At 44.8% G+C, this 6,928-nt stretch overlaps 3 non-coding genes across 3 annotated transcripts; 1 reads left to right on the top strand and 2 right to left on the bottom strand.

The window, feature by feature from the left end:
- Positions 1-567: 567 nt before the first annotated feature.
- On the bottom strand, positions 568-653 carry trnak-uuu (transfer RNA lysine (anticodon UUU)). Its single transcript is given in 2 exon segments — positions 568-603; positions 617-653. It is a non-coding gene; the product is annotated as a tRNA-Lys (tRNA).
- Positions 654-3,833: 3,180 nt separating this feature from the next.
- On the top strand, positions 3,834-3,905 carry trnaw-cca (transfer RNA tryptophan (anticodon CCA)). Its single transcript has one exon. It is a non-coding gene; the product is annotated as a tRNA-Trp (tRNA).
- Positions 3,906-5,380: 1,475 nt separating this feature from the next.
- trnar-ucu (transfer RNA arginine (anticodon UCU)) lies at positions 5,381-5,472 on the bottom strand. The gene is given in 2 exon segments: positions 5,381-5,416; positions 5,436-5,472. It is a non-coding gene; the product is annotated as a tRNA-Arg (tRNA).
- Between the last annotated feature and the right edge of the window lie 1,456 nt (positions 5,473-6,928).

The following is a 6,928-nucleotide window of genomic DNA, read 5'->3' as shown; positions in this document are numbered from 1 at the left end:
TGGAGTACTGTGTACAGTTTTGATCTCCTTACCTGGGAACGATACACTTGCCTTCGAGTGGGTGCAACAAAGGTTCACTAGATTGATTCCTGGGATAAGAGGGTTGTCCTGTGAGGAGAGATTGAGCAGAATTGGCCGATATTCTCTGGAGTTTACAATAATGAGGTGATCTCATTGAAACATGTAAAATTCTTAGAGGGCTTGACAGGGTAGATGCTGGGATGCTGTTTCCCCTGGCTGGAGAGTCCAGAACTAATGGTTATAATCTCAAGATAAGGGGCCGGCCATTTAGTTCAGAGATTTCTTTGCTGAGAGGGTTGTGAACCATTGGAATTCTCTACCCCAGATGCTGAGCCATTGAATAGATTCAAAACTGATGTCGACAGAATTTTGGACACGAAGGAACTCAAGGGATATGGGGATTGGTCGGGAAAGTGGAGTTGAGGTCGAAGATCAGCGTTATCAAATGGCGGAGCAGGCTCGAGGGACTGAATGGCCAACTCTTGCTCCTTTCGCTGATGTTGGTCCGCTGGAAAAGCCGAACTTGCCAGCTGTTTTAAAACTTTTCGCCTGAACAGGGACTTGAACCCTGGACCCTCAGATCACGACTATGTTTTAAAAGTCTGATGCTCTACCGACTGAGCTATCAAGGCTCGCTGTTGGATTGGTTTCCATCATACAGATTCATGGTGGGACTCAGAATTATTCCTGTCGATGTCGAATTCGGGGGAGTGTCTCTTCGACAATTTTCAGCAACGTGTTGAGGAGAATCCTTGTTTCTGTTGAACATGATGTAAGAAACATGGACAGCGAACTCATGAGTTTACAATTCTTCTTGTTTGGACAAAATGTCTTGTCATTCGTTAGCAGCAATTAAAAAAATACACTTTACCCAATGGTTCAAAAGCTGAACTTGTTCCACACGGGAGCTGGAAAAGGCCTCTCGACATTTCAGCCGATCAACAATTGAAAGCTGAATAATTTCACCCGTTACACCGTGACACCAGGCAGCAGATTTGCCTCCCGAATTTTCCCTACACGACACTTCAAACCGATGAATAACTGATTCACGGAAAGAAGAATTGTGTTTTTGGTTCTTTAGATTTAAAGATGTCGTGCCGGCCGCTTTACCATTTCAGCTCTCGCCAATCGCCCCCTCTCCCTCCTATAAATAAATAAACTCTCACCTGCTATTGCAAGACGGGAGGCCCGAGGAGCCTCAGTGCCCACATGGGGACATGAAGAAGTCGACGTGTTATGGAACCGGTTGTACCTTGAACTCCAGTCAAAATGTTTCGAAGGTTCAACTACTTTAGATGGCGCTGGAGCTCACAACCCCAGCATTTCTCGAGTGTATAATTATTGTAGAAATAACGCGCGCTGACCGATTGCGCCACTGGAGCCGCGCACGGTCTGTGTCCCCAGTGCTCCCATCAAACAGCTTCATCCTCGGTCTCTCAATTATCACTTCCTGATCTTTCCCACACAGAAGCCTCCAACCAAGAGGCGATTCGTTAAACATCCGCAGTGACCTTTAAAAGCCGTGGAATCTGAAACAAAACCCCAGACGATAAGAACTTTTAATTATATTATTATTATTAACGTAAGGACAATTATTTTCATGCTACTTTGAGGATTTGGGGAAATTGGGAGCTGAAACTAAGAAACTCTCTCTGGGCTGTCGTTGATTGAAGAGATGGGAGTTATTTCATTTGAAAACCGAGAATATGAACTTCTTGATGGAGAAGTGTGACAGAAGATTGTGGTTAGTGGCAGTTGCCAGGGAGATCGAGAGGAGAGGGAGAAATGTCAAAGTCACAGCTGTGACAGCCCAAGTGCTCTGCTTATCTGTAATATTTAGAAAGTAATGTAAAATACAGGACAAACCAGTTTGGTATCGGTTATCAAAAATACTAAAAGTCCCGGGTTCAAAGGCGGATTTGTGAAAAGGGAACTGATTTAACCGCCAGACCGAAATCACTCCCCATGAATCTGAAGCGTCTTGCGGAAAACGGCAGTGCGAACTGTTCTGTTCATGTCATGACTTGAAAGACCCTCCAATTCCCGACAGTATCTTTGAACGAGTTGTGCAGACAAACCGCGATAGAAGCCGCTTTGTACTCGTCAAACGTGTCGGTGACGATATTGGGGGTGATCAGGGTCGATTTCAATTATTTGAATTCTCACCATGTGACCCGAAGATTTACGGCAGAATCGAGTTTTTCCTGTAAGTCCTGAATTGAAGGGAAAGGCGCAACAAGCAGGTCGGAGAAATGAAGAGCAGAAAATGTGTGTGAAACTTGCACGAGTGAAAATCCCTGTATGTTGGAAGACTCAGTCCCCAGTGGTGGAGAGGATTGGGATTTCAAGCTGTCTCACAGCTCACACACACACCATTGGCTCATTTAATCACCTTCAACAACTCGAATACATCAACACTTAATCTTCTATACACAAGGAAATACAAACCTTTTCTCTGCAACTTGTCCGCATAATTTAAACATTTTAGCCCCGGTATCATTCTGGTGAATCTGCGCGGCACCCCCTCCAAGGCCAATATATCCTCCCTGAGGTGTGGTGCGTCGAACTCATTTATTACCTCAGGCCATGCCCACTACCTCCATGAGTAGATCTCCTTTATGGTCCCTAATCGGCCCCACCCCTCCTCTTACTACCCGTTTACTGTTAACATGTCTGTAGAAGACTTTTTGATTCACTTTTATATTTCCCGCTTCATCTTACTCTCTATCTCTCTTATTATCGAGGGAGCTCTGACTTTAGTTGCCCGACCTTTCTACCTCGTTGGAATGTACCTTCTATGTCCCCGAATCATCTTTTTAAAAGCCGCCCACTGTCCAATTATAGTTTTGCCTGACAATCTTTAATTCCAATTTACCGGGGCCAGATCTGTTCTCATCCCACTGAAATTGACCCTCCTCCAATTGAGTACTTTTACTTTAGAGTGGACAGAGTCCATTTCCATAGATAGTCTAATCCTTATGATACTGATCGCAGCTCCCTAAATGCTCCCCCACTGACACTTGCTCCACTTGGCCCGTGTCATTCCCTTGCACCAAATCCAGCAATGCCTCCTTCCTCAGTGGGCCAGAAACGTACTGGTCGAGAAAGTTATCCTGAACACATTTCAAAAATTCCTCCCCTCCTTTGCGTCTTATATTATTGTTATCCCAGTCTATATGAGGATAGTTGAAATCCCCTGTTATCACTACTCTATGGCTTTTGCACCTCTCTCTAATTTTCCTGCAAATTTGCTCCTCCATATCCGTCCCAGCAGCTGGTGGCCTATAGAATACACCAAGTAGTGTAATCGCACCTCGATTGTTCCCTAACTCGAACTCAGTACCCAGGAGAAATTCCCTCGTTCCTGGGAACTTTGTATTAAGCAGAAGTTAGCAGCAAAAAGTGTTCGTGGTGGGACTGAGAAATGCTTAAACAGCCGGCACCCTGGAAAACAGAGCTCCAAGTATCGGTTTAAATAAAGTCCTGAACTGACAGAGCGGCGGGCAGATGAGGATTGAATTAAATCCCAATTCACTGAATCTAAACAAGGTTTAAATAAGTGAATCTGTCAGGAGTGGGATTCCTGAGCTTGTGTGTGAGCTGAAACTGGATCGGTCCCGTTCTGTAAAGACTGAATGGCAGGCGGCTCCCAGACAGGGCTCAGGCCGGGACTGGCAGCTCTCCGCTGGGAACGGCTGGATTGGAGAGCGGGGCTCCTGCGGTGTTGCTGCTGCTGCTTCCGCCTCTTCGAGACCCTGTGGCGGTCGGTACCGATCTCCCTCCTATGGATCCGGCTCCAGGTGGGCGCTGTGGACCTCGTGGCGCAACGGTAGCGCGTCTGACTCCAGATCAGAAGGATGCGTGTTCGAATCACGTCGGGGTCATTGCATTTTCGCAACGTTTCAGTGTCGCTCTGTTTTATCGCGGGGCAGTCTTTCAGGGATGGTCTGTTCACTGTGTGTAAAATAATATTTATCACAGAATGAACACACCACAGAAGGAGGCCATTCAACCCATCATTCCCTTACCTGCCATTTGTAAAATCAATCCCATTGGTCCCATTCCCCGTCCCTTTCCCCGTGGCCCTGCATTTTCCCCTTCAAGTATTTATCAAATTCCTTTTTGAAAGCCACGATTGAATCTGCTTCCACCGCCCTTTCAGGCAGCGCATTCCAGATCATAACTATTCGCTGCGTAAAAAAGATTTTCCTCATGTCGCCTTTGGTTCTTTTGCAAGCACCTCAAATCTGTGTCCTCTGGTTCTCGACACTTCCGCCAATGGGAACAGCTTCTCTTTATTAACTTTATCTGAACCCTTCATGACTTTGAACACTTCTATCAAATCTCCTCTGAACCTTCTCTGCTCGAAGGAGAACAACCCCAGCACGGGGTAAATGCGGTCAATTAGCTCCAATTTATTTATTTGGGCATTAAACAAAATGTGAAAGACTGGCAAGGCGTTGTGTGAACGGAGCTCACTGCTTTAAGACAATAAATCCAATCACTGCGTGGGCGCTGGGTTCAAATCTCACTACAGATAGAATTTCTGGCAATGTTCATTTTGACCTGTTCGCAGAAAACCCGATTGTCGTGCGATGGAGCAGAGGATGTGAAAGAAGCTGAAAGTGGAAGTGCAGATATTAGTTTCATCACAGTGACTGGACACGTTTCCACAGGTTCGGGTCTCTCACCTTAAGATTCTTTCCAGCAGAGTGGGACAGGTGATCAGAGTGACCGGGCTCCAGCGGCGCAATCGGTCAGTGCGCGGTCCTTATCTGACAGGACAAGGTCGGGAAATACCGAGGTTGTTAATTCGAGTCTCACCGAGATCAAACAATCCTTTTGCTTGTGAACATTTCGACCGGAGTTGAAGGTACAAATGGTTTGTTCCAAAATGCATCTACTTATTTGTATTGCCATGTGGTTCCTCCGGTCTGCGCTGTTGTAATAGCAGATGAGATGTTCAGTATTCCTTGTTTACAGGAGGGAGGCTGTGGTTTTGGAGACACAAACTATGATTTTGAACCATCCACAAATCGTGGGATTTAACTGGAACTTTAAACCAGCGCCTTAGACCGCTCAGCCAGGATACTTTCCAACCTACACTTCAGGAGCTAGTTTTACAGGAATAGAATTACTACAAGCAAGAATTCTACCCCTCCAGCACCAATGCTCACACGGCAGCAGGATGCATGTGTCCAGTTAGAAACCTGTCTGAAGGAACATTCAGTCTGACAGAGCCGGAAGTCCAGCAGATTGACTTTCGGTCTGAGCAGATGTTGAGTCTCCTCCTTGAGAGAGTTCGCGCGGTTTTGCTGCAAAATTTCACTTCCCAGCTCCTGATCCGTGAACTAAAATCCAACTCTGGTGGGACTCGAACCCACAACCTTTGAATGTCCCCTCCGATTATTAAGTAGAAGTCCAACACGCTATCCATTGCGCCACAGAGTCAGTTATGCAACGTGAGGGAGAGCGGGGATCCTGTGCTGTGGTTGAGGCGGTCAGGCTGCTCCTCTTTCCGCCTTTCACATTCCGAGAGCCGGGGCGGCAGTCTGCACCGATCGCCCTCCAATGGATCCGGCTCCAGCCGCTTGTTGTGGGCCTGGTGCAAGAACAGTCGCGTCTGACTCCACATCAGAAGGTTGCGTGTTTTGAACCAGGTTGAAATCACAGCATTTTCACTGTGGCTCAGGGTCCTGCCGACTGATTTTAGATCGGGACAGTGTTTTAGCGATGGGATGTTCAGTGTTTGTGCAACAATATCAAAATTAAATTTGATACATTAATGAGCTTTTTGTTCTGTTACTTTCTATTTACACCCTCTCCAGTTTTATGTAGAAACAGTTAACAATGTTTAAGGGATGTGGTGTGCAGTGTTTGTGGAATCAGTGTAATTAAATTTGATACTTTCATCTGTTCCTTCTCCAACCCAGACCCTTATCATCAGATTTGTACCTTCACCCTGTTTAAAATAGGTTACTCAGTGATAGAAATAAATCAGTAACAACCCCGAAACCTCAGCGGGTATATTTGTTCCAATACCTTGTGATGGTCTCGATTTCCATTCAAATTTTCAATCAGCAATTCCCAACGGGTGTTTTGGGTTTGACAAACTAATTTAAGTACTTGACTGGTTCCTGGAAATGATCCAGTGGGGATTTCCTTACCCGTACAGATATAGAAATAAATACATTCCATCATTTCACAAATGACAGTTGCGTAAATAAAGATATCGCGATCTGTAAGATGGAAAAGCAGCTCTTCATGTTCATAAAAAAATTTCCACATTTTATTTTATTAATCCACTTACGTTTCAATGTAGAACATATATTCAGAGCATCCCTCTAAACTTAAAGAATGGTAAAACAATTGTAGATTTTACAAACACATAACACGCTATCGTATAAGTAAGATTAATCCCTACTTTGTGAAAGTTGTATTCTAATTGTCTTTATGATGTTAAGAAAAATATTTCGAGATGTACATCCCCAACTTAACGGAGAAACTAAGATAAAAACCAAAAGGATTTTTCAAAAACTATTTGGGGCGATATGATCAGTTCCCCTTCTCCTTTCTTTAATTGTTACCTTTTGTTAATTGTTCATCTTGATCCGTTTGCTTCATTTTTTCCTCAGTCATTGATGGTGAATTTTCTATCTGTTAACGTTCTTAAATATTTGATTTGTTTGTTCCTTTCCTCTTGACTTGTGATTTGTTGACCTCCAGGTTAAAGTGTGAAACAGAAATGTGTTTATATTCAGGCGTGACTCTGAAGTGTGAGACCGAGAGGTGATGCCGGATGTGTGACCGAGAGAACAACTGCTGGAGGCGGAACTGTCCGTAACCTAACATACCCCCTGTGGCATTGCTCATGGTGGGTCGGATGACAATGTTTTATATTGACTGA

The sequence above is a fragment of the Heptranchias perlo genome, unplaced genomic scaffold, assembly GCF_035084215.1.
Source record: "Heptranchias perlo isolate sHepPer1 unplaced genomic scaffold, sHepPer1.hap1 HAP1_SCAFFOLD_417, whole genome shotgun sequence".
Taxonomy (NCBI): Eukaryota; Metazoa; Chordata; class Chondrichthyes; order Hexanchiformes; family Hexanchidae; genus Heptranchias; species Heptranchias perlo.
This window is presented reverse-complemented; position numbering and strand designations above follow the sequence as displayed.